This window comes from Giraffa tippelskirchi, chromosome 9, assembly GCF_054371585.1.
Source record: "Giraffa tippelskirchi isolate mGirTip1 chromosome 9, T2T-mGirTip1v1.2.pri, whole genome shotgun sequence".
Taxonomy (NCBI): Eukaryota; Metazoa; Chordata; class Mammalia; order Artiodactyla; family Giraffidae; genus Giraffa; species Giraffa tippelskirchi.
The window spans coordinates 138769167-138784026 of NC_137283.1; the positions used below are offsets into that span (position 1 = coordinate 138769167).

The window sequence follows — 14860 nt, forward strand, 5'->3', positions numbered from 1 at the left end:
AAACTTTAAACCTGAAATGGACAGGTGTCTTCTAGCTAACTAGCTTTTACTTCAGGTGACAGATTTTCCCCTTTCTCTGCATCCTCAGGTAGATAAGTAGGAATATTATATACTCTTAATTCCAAAAAGTATTAAATGCTATGTACAAAGCAAGGTAAATATAATTTTAAAGTATCAGAAATGAACAAAGAAGCTAGTAAAAGGTATCAAGCAGCTAGGATAAATTAAAAATTTGATTGCTAAATTTAGCTCTGTCAAAATTGCTAAATTTTGACTGTCAAAAAGAAAACACATAAAAGTACATAAAAATGTACTTAAAAAGAAAATACATGTGTACATAAAAGTACACATATTCATATGAAGAGTCAAGTCTTAATCTGGCACTGAATTCTATAAAGACTTTATTACATAGACTCTGATATGGAAGACACTGGGCAATACAATGCAGTTGAGTATGGATTTGTAACAAGTATATATGTTTTTCAAACTTAGATTTAGTATTTTTAAAGCCAAGGTCATAATATTAAATATTAATTCAGTGAAGGCATTTCAGAGGAATATGTCAGATGCAATGCTTTCTAGTTATATTAACTTAAAGAGGAATTGAGGGGATTATATTGTTTATTGCAAGCTCACAAATTGGCATCCTGCATCAGGGACAAAAAGAATTCAAGGAAATAGAGAAGTAACATATTGTTTAGATCCTTACCACAAATAGAGGCCTCCTTAGAAGCTCTTGGCAAAGATTAAACCGTGCTGAATAAATGATAGAATTATAATATCATGAATAGTCTGTGACATCTTTATTTTTTAATTTTTAAAATTTATTTTGGCCTTACTGAGCATGTGGGATCTTAGTTCCCTGACCAGGGATCAAACACATGCCCCCTGTAGTAGAAGCATAGAGCTAGAACTACTGGACAATCAGGGAATTCCCCTGTGACATCTTTACACTTTAAAAAGGCACAAGAGCCTGAGTCAGAGATGAAGGATCTTGCAAACCATTAAGCTACATGTGTTTTCTCTGAATCAGTACAAACTCCTAACCACAGTTTCTGTAATTATGATACACTGGGAAAATTCTCTGTGTTCAATGGCCCTCAGACTCACACTTCCACCTCAGCAGTCACATGTCAGTCTAACTCCACCCTGTGCCCTAAATCTGTGGTGTCATTAAGAAGCTGAAAACTTCAGAAAGCAGATTGGCAGCTGTGATGTATAATATAGAACATTTCATGAAAAAAAAAAAGCATGGCAGTAGAGCTGAAGTTTACTGGTTGAAATTATGTCCTCATTCAGAATCCATCCGGAGAAGGCAATGGCACCCACTCCAGTACTCTTTTGCCTGGAAAATCCCATGGATGGAGGAGCCTGGCAGGCTTCAGTCTATGGGGTCACTAAGAGTCGGATATGACTGAGCGACTTCACTTTCACTTTTCACTTTCACGCATTGGAGAAGGAAATGGCAACGCACTCCAGTGTTCTTGCCTGGTGAATCCCAGGGACGGCGGAGCCTGGTGGGCTGCTGTCTGTGGGGTCGCACAGAGTCGGACACGACTAAAGCGACTTAGCAGCAGCAGCAGCAGCAGAATCCACACTTCTCTTGGAGATTATCCTTGGGACACCTTGGAGAACACCTACAGGTAAGGTAAAATTTTTTCCTGAAAAAGAGCTAGAGAAATATAAAGGAGAGATTTCTGCTTCTGATTATGACCAGTTTAGATAATACTGATCAACCCTCTTACCAGAGAAGACTAAGAATGCTGGACAAAATTTAAAATAGAGGTATCAAAGAACTAATGAGAGAATGAGGAGCTATCTGACCAGATTCTCGAAGAAAGGACAGGGATTCAGAGGGTGTGCCTACAGTGGGGGTTGCTTTTGGCCTGACAATTTTTATGAACCCGAATTAGGCAACTGGGAGGCCGAACTACATTTTTGACACCTGGAAGGGTGCAAAAAAAGCAAGGATGATATAGTTTAGAAGTAGGTGTGAACTAGACACAAAATGACCCTTTCATGGATAACAACTCTTCCTCCAGACATCTGAGCAACCCAGGAAAAAAATTGCAAACTCTGAAACTGGATTAAGAAAATTCCAGGCATTCAACAAACAAAATTCACTCCAGAGGAAGATGACATTATCCTGGACCATGAATTACTAATATAAAATCCATGGATGTAGACAAACATTTGAATGCATGGAAGAATGGTAGGGTAGGAGCAAGAATCTGAATCCAATCCTGCCTCAGCGCCCTGTTCCTGAGTTCTCCTCTCTAGATCCACTCTCCATTCGTATCTGCATAGTCTGCCTCCGGAGGCTAACCTGTATAAATTAAATCAATGGGCTTCCTTGCTTTCTGTTTACCAACCGGGTTTGGTCAATGGGGAGTCTAGGCAGGGGATATGAGGAAGGACGGATATTATGACTCATGAGTTATGTCAGGCTGTCCATATTGCTCAATAGGAAGTCGTTGCTTTTCTCAAGGTGGCAGATCCTACAGGAAGTACACGGTTTCATACTTGTCTCTCACCTTGTCCTTTGACACCTAGAAATGATGATGGCTCTGAAGCTGCTAGCTCCAAGTTCCTGCACAGCTCTTTAAAGCTTCTCTGTAACTCCGCTACACCTTTGCAATTAGTCTTTTTATAAATAGTGAATGAAGTCGTTCAGTCATGTCCAGCTCTTTGCGATTCCATGGACTGTAGCCTACTAGGCCCCTCCGTCCATGGGATTTTCCAGGCAAGAATACTGGAGTGGGTTGCCATTTCCTTCTCCAGGAGATCTTCCCAACCCAGGGATTGAACCTAGGTCTCCAACATTGTAGGCAGACGTTTTACCATCTGAGCCACCAGGGATAAACCCACCTCAAATTGTCTTGGAAACAAACCGAGATCGTTCTGTCATTTTTGAGACTGCACCCAAGTACTGCATTTTGGACTCTTATTGACTATGAGGGCTACTCCACTCCTTCTAAGAGATTCTTGCACACTGTAGTAGATATAATTGTCATCTGAACTAAATTCACCCATTCCCATCCATTTTACTTCACTGATTCCTAAAATGTCAGTGTTTACTCTTCTTTGGACAGCAAGGAGATCAAACCAGTCAATCCTAAAAGAAATCAACCCTGAATATCCAGTGGAAGAATTGATGCTGAAGGTGAAGCTCCAATACTTCGGCCACCTGATGCAAAGAGCTGATTCATTGGCAAATACCCTGATGCTGGGAAAGAATTGAAGACAGGAGAAGGGGGCAACAGAGAATGAGATGGTTGAATGGTCTACTAACTCAATGGACATAAGTTTGAGCAAACTCCAGGAGATAGAGAAGGACAGGGAAGCCTGGCATCCTATAGTCCATGGGGTCGCAAAGAACTGGACACAACTTAGCGACTGAAAAACAAATTGGCTTGTATCCTGCTGAGACTCTACTAACTGCCGTGAACTTTTAGAAATTGGAAAACTGATATAACCTCTTTGAGTTTATTTTTTCATCCATAAAAAAGTGCTGGATTAGGTTAAACTGAAAATCGTTTAAAGCTCTAATGTGCTGTGTTTAAGTATTCAGTAGAATACCAGTTCTTGTACCGAAATGAAATGTGTAAAGAATGAAAATACTACTGGGTAGTATTTAGACAGTGGATGCTGCTAAGTAACTTCAGTCGTGTCCGACTCTGTGCGACCCCATAGATGGCAGCCCACCAGGCTCCTCCATCCCTGGGATTCTCCAGGCAAGAACACTGGAGTGGGTTGCCATTTCCTTCTCCAGTGCACAAAAGTGAAAAGTGAAAGTGAAGTCGCTCAGTCGTGTCCGACTCTTAGCGACCCCATGGACTGTAGCCTACCAGGCTCCTCCGTCCATGAGATTTTCCAGGCACGAGTACTGGAATGGGTTGCCATTGCCTTCTCCGAGACAGTCGATGAGGGAATGTTATCTTTATAGAAATATTTCATATAACACATGTAGAGTCTAAGGTAGTTAGAATTTTTCCCATTTTGCAACTCGGTAAATTTGGATTCAGGTATGGATGATCAATAGTTACTAATATCCCTAAAGGAGAGATAACCAGAATTATCATGTGCTTCCTGATAGAAAAACAGACCACCAATTATGAGGTAGTCATACCAAAAACAGTAGGTGTGAATCTCAACAAAACCCCAGAATCTGAAGCTGAGATTCAATAACTAATCCCAAGAAATACAGAGGACCATAAAGCAGGTTAAAATACTCAGGAGATGCAGTGAGTAATATCTAGATAGTGGGAAATTTGTAATCAAAGGACTCATTTTAATTTTTGCATAATAAGTTACTTACACTGTAACTGATGCCAAGTTCATTTTCTAGTAATAACATGATCAAATGTGTCTTAGAGCCATTTCCATTTGGAAAAATAACAGGTGCCCATCTCACCATGCTAACTGCTTTACAGGCATATCTCACATTTTTATGATGAGGACTCCAGGAACCCAGAGGGAAAAGGCTACCCGATGTCAGATAAGTGAAGTGAAGTAGTGAAAGTGTTAGACGCTCAGTCGTGTCCAGCTCTTTGCAACTACATGGACTGTAGCCTGCCATGCTCCTTTGTCCATGGGATTCTCCAGGCCAGAATACTGGAGTGAATAGACAATCCCTTCTCCAGGGAATCTTCCTGACTCAGGGATCGAACCCTGATCTCCTGTATAGAGAGCAGATGCTTTACCATCTGAGCCACCAGGAAAGACCCCAATGTCAGATAAGGAGTTAGTAACAAGACCAGGGTTCCAATATAGAGCTTGTGCTCTTTATTGTAATGGGAGGATAAGACCATCACATCACATCTGCTTTTTTCATTGTGATGCGAGGACCAGTTCATTTTGCAACTCAGTGAATTTGGATTCAGATATGGATGATCAATAGTTACTAATATCACTAAAAGAGAGATAACCAGATCTACCAGGTGCCTTCTGATAGAAAAACAGGCCACCAGTTAAGAGGTAATCATATAAAAAACAGTAGGCATGCATAATACAACCAGTTCATTTGACAGCTGCACATAGTCTAAAAGAAAAAGGATGAGAAGTTAAGACAGTCTATCTGTCAAATTTAAATATTAAAATATCCATCAAAAGACCATTCTTACTTCTTGTTCTGGAAGCTGTGTACAGTAGCTGTGTTTCCAAACTTCTCCCTTCCAAGCCAGGGAGTGTGAAGTCTTGAGAAATGATTTGAGGTTCAAGTCCACAAGGGTGAATGTGGTTTGTTTGTATCTGTTTGATGCCTCTGTTTTGTCTTGATGTTTGCCATTTTTTCATAATTAATGCCAATTTGTTTTAATACAAAATCATGTTTTGAATTTCTTAATTCTCCAGGAAAAATCTATAGTCCTAGAAAATGAACTTGGTTTCTTCGCTTATGCAACAGCTTCTAGCTCTCTCTCCATCCATTTCAGCAAACATCAGGAGCAGTGGTTCTTAGCCACGGGTGCAGATCAGATTTAGCTGAGGACTTGTACACCAATAAAGACCCTTCCCCGAACCCCCACCCCCCACCCCCAGAGATATAATTTAAATAAGTTTAAGCACAGGACACCTTCAATATACCTATAGGATTTGATAAAGCAATTTTGTTTACTACTACTACTACAATTAGAATACATGTCTGATATGATAGTTGTTCAGAAACAAGTATGGAAACTGAGGCTGAGGCTAGATTTTGAAGCATCTTCAAGAAAGTTAAGTTCAATTTCATTGTATAAGAAAAGGAGACATTCAAGGGTTTTAAGCAGGCTCTTCTGCCCATGGGATTCTCCAGGCAAGAATACTGGAGAAGGTTGTCATGCATCTTTCTAACCTAGAGATTGAACCCGGGTCTCTTAGGTCTCCTGCATTGTCCAGCAGATTCTTTACCACCCGCACCACCTGGGAAGCCCATAAGAAAAGGAGACATTCAAGGGTTTTAAGCAGAGGAGTAATACAATCCTATCTATATTTTAGAAAGAAAACTGTGGCTTGATGTAGACGTTTAGGCCTGTACCTAAACCCAAAAGGAAATTAAGATACTTCTGGGATATTTCAAGCCTGGTCTCAGGAAGGAACAGTGATCTTGCAGCATCTCAGGTCTCCTCAGGCTGGAATGATTTTTTATATAATCATTGAAATGCTTCTTTTAAAAGTATAGTTGCCAACATTTTTGTTTCTATTTCTGTCCTAATAAGTTATAGCAGTTTTAATACAGAGAAATGGTTCTCTTCATGTTTTGTGAAAGAAAGGTCAGGTTTTGCTCCATGCTGACAAGCGTTCAGTCATGTTCGACTCTTTGCAACCCCCATGGACTGCAGCCTGCCAGTCTCTTCTGTCCATGGGATTTCCCAGGCAAGAATACTGGAGTGGTATACTAGCTAATAGCACTGGAGTGCTATTTCCTTCTCCAGTTGCTCCATGTCCCACCCACGTATTCGCTGTTTCCCAGACTGTTGATGTGTCTCCTTCTTCTTCCCTCATTTTGACTACAATTCTTACTGTTAAAGGCATCTCTTTAATATAATTTAGATAAACAAATCATGGCAAATACATAGAGCCACAGTAAGACCTTTTGTGTAAGCTTTGGAAACCCAACTCTGACTACCAAAACCAAAAAATGAATTTTTTTGTGAGGATATTAGAACTCATGCATCAATGCCAGGTTGGCATCCAGCCTCAGAAAAGATTGAAACCAAGAACCCTCAAAGGCCAGGAACTATAGCTGAGGTCACTCCACCGGAGTAATAGCTGTGACTTTGTCCCAAGTAGTCACCGCTATTTTCTGTGACATTACAGTTGTTAAAGACGTAAGGCTTCTAAAATTAATAGTACTGCTTCTTGAATAAATAGATAAATCAATGAGACAGAATAGAAAATCCATAAATAGATCAAATTACATAGGAAAATTTAGTATAAGAAACAAACTTTTAGAGTACTGGATCAAAGGGACTTTCCAAAAGCGGTATTGGAGTAACTACAAAGCCATATGGAAAAGATAAAATTAGATTCATTTCCCACACCGTACACCAAGAAAAATTCCGTTTGGATATAAGATCTAATTATAAAAAATGAACAGGGAGGAGTTCAGAAGTAAATGGTATTTTTGAAGGCCAAGGAATAAAGAAATCCTCCGGAATGCCAAACTTCATATGTCAACTTATCTGGCTGAATATAATCCAGACCAGAGAAAGAGGTTTGCAAGTGTTTAAGCCCCTATTTTAAAATAGAACTTTTTTGCTGCAAGTTCTTTTTCATTGTAAACTTGATAAAGAGATAAAATATGAAAAAAATGAAACTATATAAGTACTCAATAAATTTATGTGTGTGTGCATGTGCTAAGTCACTTCAGTCACGTCTGACTCTTTCCGACCTTATGGACTATAGCCCACCAGGGTCCTCTGTCCATGGGCTTCTCCAGGCTAGAATACTGGAGTGGGTTGCCATGCCCTTCTCCAGGGGATCTTCCTGACCCAGGGATTGAACCTGTGTCTCCTGTGGCTCCTGCATTGCAGGCAAATTCTTTACTGCTGAGCCACTGTGGAAGAGCTTCAATAAATATATGGGTATATTCTTTTCAACTTAGGAGCAAGGAAAACTTTTAGGACTATGACTCAAAATTTAAAAACTAAAGAGGAAAAATACATAAACTTGATAACATAAAAATAAAAAGTCTTCATATGTCAAATGATGTCACAAACTAAAATGATGAATAGCAAACTAGGAAAAAATATCTGCAGCTGTTAGCACAGCCCTTAAAATGAGTTTCTAAAACTAGAGACCAAAAGTCCTATAGAAAAGTGAGCTATAGAAAGCTACAGGCAATTCATAAATATGGAAATACATGTGTCTTTTACCATATAAAAAGATACTCAACCTCATTCATAATGAGATAAATGCAAATTCAAATTATACTAGTATTCCATTTTTCAGTTACTGCCTACATGCTAAGTTGCTTCAGTCATGTCCGACTCTTTGCGACCCTATGGACTATAGCCCACCTGGGTCCTCTGTCCATGGGATTCTCCAGGCAAGAATACTGGAGTGGGTTGCCATTGCCTCCTCCAGGGGATCTTCCCAACCCAGAGATCGAACCAGCATCTCTTATGTCTCCTGCATTGGCAGGTGGGTTCTTTACCACTAGCGCCATCATTATTTACTATGTTGCCAAAAATCAAAAACTTTCACAACACACTTTGTTGGTGACACTATAAAAAAAATGGGCATTCATTCATTTCTGGTGGAATAAAACAATGGTAAAATATATCTGCAGAAGGAAATTTGGCAATATCTAGCAAAAGTATAGAGAAGGCAATGGCAACCCACTCCAGTACTCTTGCCTGGAAAATCCCATGGACAGAGGAGCCTGGTAGGCTGCCATCTATGGGGTCACACAGAGTTGGACATGACTGAAGCGACTTAGCAGCAGCAGCAGCAGCAGCAAAAGTATATATATCCACTTACCTTTGGCCTGCATGAGTGTGCTAAGTGGCCTCAGTTGTGTCTGACTCTGCAACCCTATGGGCTGTAGCCCATCAGGCTTCTCTGTCCATGGGATTCTCCAGGCAAGAATACTGGTAATCCAGTTTCTAAAAATGTATCCCAAGGTTACATTGGTGAAATTATGAAATACATTTTTATAAGGCAGTTCATTTTAGTACTATTTGTGTGTGTGTGTGTGTGCTAAGTTGCTTCAAACACATCTGACTCTTTGCGACCCTATGAACTGCAGCTCTCCAGGCTCCTCTCATGGTATTCTCCAAGCAAGGATACTGGAGTGATTTCCCATGCCCTCTTCTTGGGGATCTTCCCAACCCAGGGATCTAACCAGTATCTCTTATGCCTCCTGCATTGGCAGGTAGGTTCTTTACCACCAGTGCTTCTTGGGAAGCAGTACTGTTTACAATAACAAAAGATTGAAAATCATCAGATGTTCTCATTCAGGAATTGGTTTTATAAACTAAGATATATTCACTCAATAGAGTCCTATGCAACTATAAAAAGGAATGTTGACTATCTCTAGCCATAATCATATTTTTCTAGTTTTCTGGTTATTTCATGGGAGGATAATCCCATGTCCTATTTCTCTGTCATGGCTGGAATCAGAAATTCAAGAAATAATTTTTTAAAGTAATGTATTATATTGCTGAATTTTGTAATATAAACACCCACACATGTATATGTCTCATTTTCTTAATATAATGGTAACATGTGCTGTACAATTCTTTACTCCCTGTAGTTTCAGGTATTTGACAACAAGCAGTACACAAATTGGAACCCTGAATAAAGGGCAATGAATGAGGTGACTTTTCTGTCAGAAGGCATTTTCTGTACAGTAATGTGAGGAAGGAGAACTTCAACAGACTCCCAGTATCTTAATATGAAGATAAAAAGATTGGAATTTGAGGAGGCTTAGATGGTTAGAATGTGAACATGTATCCGAGAGGAGAAAGCTATACAGAGAAAGAATTCTAGAGATCTGCAGAGAAGACCCTAACTTTGTCTTAACTGAGCTTAGAAACAAGAAAGTTCACCCATAAGTAGATTTATTTATTTATTTATTAAGTAGGTAACTACTTGTCAGAAAAAGGTTGATATCCTCCAAAGAAATGTAACAAAAATATAACACTCAGGAAACTACAACAAAGTGAAAAGTAAAGTCCAAAGCTATAAAGAACAATGTTGCAAAGGAACCTGGACTGTTAGGTCCATGAATCAAGGTAAATTGGAAGTGGTCACATAGGAGATGGCAAGAGTGAACATTGACATTTTAGGAATCAGTGAACTAAAATGGATGGGAATGGGTGAATTTAACTCAGATGACCATTGTGTCTATTACTGTAGGCAAGAATCCCTTAGAAGAAATGGAGTAGCCCTCAAAATAGTCAACAAGAGTCCAAAATGAGGTACCTGAATGCCATCTCAAAAACAACAGAATGACCTTGGTTTGTTTTCAAGGCAAATCATTCAACATCACACTAATGCAAGTCTATGCCCCAAACACTTACACTGAAGAGGCTGAAGCTGGACAGTTTAGACCTACAAGACATTCTAGAACTAACACCAAAAAGTGTGTCCTTTTTACAATGCGTGTGTGCTCAGTTGCTTCAGTCATGTTTGACTCTGCAACCCCATGGACTGTAGCTCGCCAAGCTCCTCTGTCCATGGGATTTTACAGGCGAGAATACTGAAGTGGGTTGCCATTGCCTCCTCTAGGGGATCTTCCCAAACTGAGGATCAAACCTGTGTCTCCTGCAGCTCCTTCATTATAGGTGTATTCTTTACCACTGAGCCACCAGGGAAGCCCCCTTTTTATTATAGGGGATTGGAAATGCAAAAGTAGGAAGTCAAGAGATACATAGAGTTACAGGCAAATTTGGCCTTGAAATACAAAAAGAAGCAGTGCAAAGGCTAACAGAGTTTTGCCACAAGAACACACTGGTCATAGCAAACACCCTCTACCAACAACACAAGAGATGACTCTACATACAGACATCACCAGATGGTCAATACCAAAATCAGACTGATTATATTCTTTGTAGCTGAAGATGGAGAAGCTCTATATAGTCAACAAAAACAAGATCTGGAGCTGACCATGGCTCAGATCATGAGCTCCTTATTGTAAAATTCAGGCTTAAATTGAAGAAAGCAGGGAATGTCACTAGACCATTCAGGTATGAGCTAAATCAAATCCCTTATGATTATACAATGGAGGTGATGAATAGATTCAAGGGATTAGATCTGGTAGACAGAGTGTCTGAAGAACTATAGACAGAGGTTCATAACATTCCACAGGAGGTGGTAACCAAAACCATTGCAAAGGAAAAGAAATGCAAGAAGGCAAAGCAGTTGTCTGAGGAGGCCTTACAAATAACTAAGAAAAGAAAAAAAAGCAAAAGGCAAAGGAGAAAAGGAAAGATATATTCAACTGAATGCAGAGTTCCAACGAATAGCAAGGAGAGATAAGAAAGCATTCTTAAGTAAACCCTGCAAAGAAATAGAGGAAAACAATAGAATGGGAGACTAGAGATCTCTGGAAGAAAAACCTTTGACAGTGTGGATGGCAACAAACTGTGGAAAATTCTTAAAGAGATGAGAATACCAGACAATCTTACCTGCCTCCTGAGAAACCTGTATGCAGGACAAGAAGCAACAATTAGAACCAGACACATAACAACTGAATGGTTCAAAATTGGGAAAGGAGTGTGACAAGACTGTAGATTGTCACTCTGCTTATTTAACTTATACGCAGAGTACATCATGGGAAATGCTGGGCTGGATGAATCCCAAGCTGGAATCAAGATTGCCAGGAGAAATATCAATAACCTCAGATATGCAGATGATGCCACTCTAATGGCAGAAAACAAAGAGAAACTAAAGCGCTTCTTCCTTGATGAGGGTGAAAGAGGAAAAAAGAAAGAGGGTGAAAAAGCTGGCTTAAAACTCAGCATTCAAAAATGAAGATCATGGCATCCAGTCCCATCACTTCATGGCAAATAGATGGGGAAAAAGTGGAAAGAGTGACATTTTATTTTCTTGGGCTCCAAAACCACTATGGACAGTGACTGCAGCCACGAAATTAAAGAGACACTTGTTCCTTGGAAGAAAAGCTATGACAAACCTAGACAGCATATTAAAAAAGCAGAGGCATCACTTTGTCAACAAAGGTCCATATAGTCAAAGCTGTGGTGAGAGTTGGACCACAAAGAAGGCTGAAAAGCTGTAGAATCGATGCTTTCGAATTGTAGTGCTGGAGAAGATTCTTGAGAGTCCCTTGGACTTCAAGGAGATCAAACTAGTCAATCCTAAAAGAAATCAATCCTGAATATTCATGGAAGGACTGATGCTGAAGCTGAATCTCCAATTCTTTGGGCACCTGATGCAAAGAGCCGACTCATTGGAAAAGACTCTGATGTTGGGAAAAATTCAGGGCAGGAGAAGAGGTTGACAGAGGCTGAGATGGTTGGATGACATCACTGGATAAATGGACATAAGTTTGAGCAAACTCTGGGAGATAGTGAAGGACAGGGAATCCTGATGTGCTGCAGTCCATGGGGTCACAGAGATGGATGTGATTTAGTGACTGAACAACAACAAACGAGAACATGTTATATTTAGCATCCTATCAAAACTTGCCAGACAAACAGAGGAAAAAAATGTGATTCAACAAGGAAAAAAATCAGTTGCAGCAACAGACACAGAAACAGCAAAGATAGTGCAATCACTGAAGACATTAAAACAGGTATTATAAATATGCATAACTGCTTAAGAATATAAAAGAAACGTGGGTGAGCATAGTGAGGATAAAATGGAAGATATAATAAACAACAAAACAATTTCCAGAGAAGAAAAATAAAATGAAAATTAGGGGACTTCCCTGCTGGTCCAGAGGCTTAGACTCTGTGCTTCCAATGCAGGGGCCCCGGGTTCCATGCTTGGTAGAGAACTAGATCCCACATACTGCAAGGAAGAACTGGTATTCTGCAACTAAAGATCTCACAGGCTGCAGCTAAAAGATTCTGCATGCTGCAACAAAGACCTGGGGTAGTCAAATAAATAAATAAATATAAATTTTTTTTAAAATTAAAATTAAATTGAATGGGATTAATGGCAAATTGGATAATACTGAAGAAAAGATTAGTGAACTTGATGTAATAGGAAGCGCATTTATCCAAAATGAAGCAGAGAAAAAGACTGAAAAAAGAAACAAAACCAGCAGAGCTTAGTGATCTGTGGGATATTGAATGATCTAAAATATATGCAATTTGAGTCTCAGAACTGTTAAAGGGGAGTCTTCAGGTGAAACCTTTTAAAATCACTTTTTCCTTTATGAGTTACAAGTCTCCTTCTTTAAAATGACAAACATCTTCATGTCAGTTTTTTGTCATGTTATGTATTATTGTTATATTTTAACAATATAGTTTGTGGGACTTCCTTTGCGGTCCAGGGCTTAAGACTCTGCGATCACAATTAAGAGGACATGGGTTCGATACCTGGCCACATGCTGCCACTAAAGATCCCACGTGCTACAACTAAGACCCAGTGCAACCAAGTAAATAAATATATATATATTTTAAATTACAATTTGTAGAAATCTAAATGATTTTCTCAGTAATATCTTGACCCAGTACCAATTATTCGTTCATTTCCAGTGGGATAATCAAAGTTTATCTTGATATCTTGGAATTCTATACGAATAGCAAAGATGGATGTATGTAAAGTATAGGTGGCCCTTGAGATAATCTGAAATCCTCTTTTGATGTAGGGACCAAAATGTCATATATATTTCAACTGTGTTTATTTTAATTATAGATAACTTTAATCTCTAGTATAGAATTCTATTTTAATAAATACAAATATTTTTGTCTTAATGATTTGTGAACTAAAACCTACAAAAGTTAATCAAGAAGAATTTGTTTAAATCACATTTTATTTAGGTAATAACATTTAATTAAGTTGATCATTGTGACGATTAATTTTATGTTTAAATTGACTAGGCTATAGTGACTAGTTGTTTGAGCAAGCCCAAGTCTAGACATTGCTATGACAGTATTGTGTAGAATGATTAAAATTTGCAATAGCTGACTTTAAATGGATTACCAACCATAACATGGGTGGGCCTCATCCAATCAGTTATAGGCTTTTAAAGCACAGATTGAGGTTTCCTGGCAAGAGAATTCTGCCCTAAGATTCAAACATAGTTTCTAAACTGTCTCATGTATATATATAGATAGATAGATAGATACATATATATGTATATATATAAATGTGTCAAATGCTAAACATTTAAACTTACCCATAATTTCAAAACAAAGTTTTCTATAGATTCAGGAAAATTTCAATTGTCTTAACTTGCATTAGAACTAATTCATAAAATATCAAGTGTTTATATACATTAAGCACAATATGTTTCACTTGAAACCTCATGTTTTTCATTATATTTACATAAATTCAACTATTTAATTTTAGTATATAATTCAGAATTTGTGCATGCCATCAAACATACCATATCCCAAGTCCCAATTTGGTATTTTTTAGTAAACGTACTTGTCACTACTGATAAAACCAGTAATACTATATTTCTTTAAAAATTAGGGTAAAAATTTAAGTCTCCTAGATTCTTTGTAGACTATTTTATATCTTTAGATATTAAAATATGTGTAATACAAAATATCCAAATTTGAAATGTTAGAAAAAAATCCTGGAATTCATAAATCATTTTTCTACTTTCTACCAAAAGGGATAGGGGAGGCTGGGTTTAATTCCTATCTTTATAAAACCAGAAACTTTATTTTAAACTAGATAATATTTAGAACTATCATTTTTTTCTCCTTTATTTCTTTGAAGTTCTTTGCCTAGTTTCTATCTTTGAAGTCCCTTTGAAGTGCCTATTCTTTTACTGTCACCTATAACATTTCTTTTTTATATTTTGAGCTTATATCTGATTTTAGAAAAAATATATTGTTTTTAAAAGTTTATTCTACACCACTTTTAGCTTCAAATACATTCACAGTCCCCCTGTGCTTCCCCATTTTTGGATAAAAGCAATTTCAAGTACAATAGTCAGCCTCCAGTTCTTTTTATTTCATGTATTTTACCAATCAAAGCTTCTTAATTTCAATTAAATCATGTTTGGAATACACAAGTGTCAGATAATCATTCTTGAGCCCTGAGATCTCTGAATACCATTTCAAGTTCAATAGGCTTCTACTATGTTTGTGTGATTCACAGCCTTGTAAGCTCTTTTTGGATAGAATAGAATCTGTATAACAGATTACCCCACACTGTAAAACAGAGTCTAAACATTTATAAATATTTCAAATTCATCAACTGCTCACTCACTGCCTTCTGTTTCACTGGG

The 14860-nt window shown here is 38.2% G+C and overlaps 1 protein-coding gene across 4 annotated transcripts in view; it reads right to left on the minus strand.

Annotated features, from left to right (window-relative positions):
- MAP3K5 (mitogen-activated protein kinase kinase kinase 5) overlaps positions 1-14860 on the minus strand; it is a 248939-nt gene that overhangs the window by 220850 nt on the left and 13229 nt on the right. The window contains exon 2 of one of the 4 annotated variants that reach the window (XM_081528862.1): positions 8464-8588. The exons of the other annotated variants lie outside the window; for them this stretch is intronic. The gene's annotated coding sequence lies outside the window, so the exon portion shown is untranslated. The remainder of the gene's footprint in view (positions 1-8463; positions 8589-14860) is intronic. 4 annotated transcript variants of the gene reach the window in all.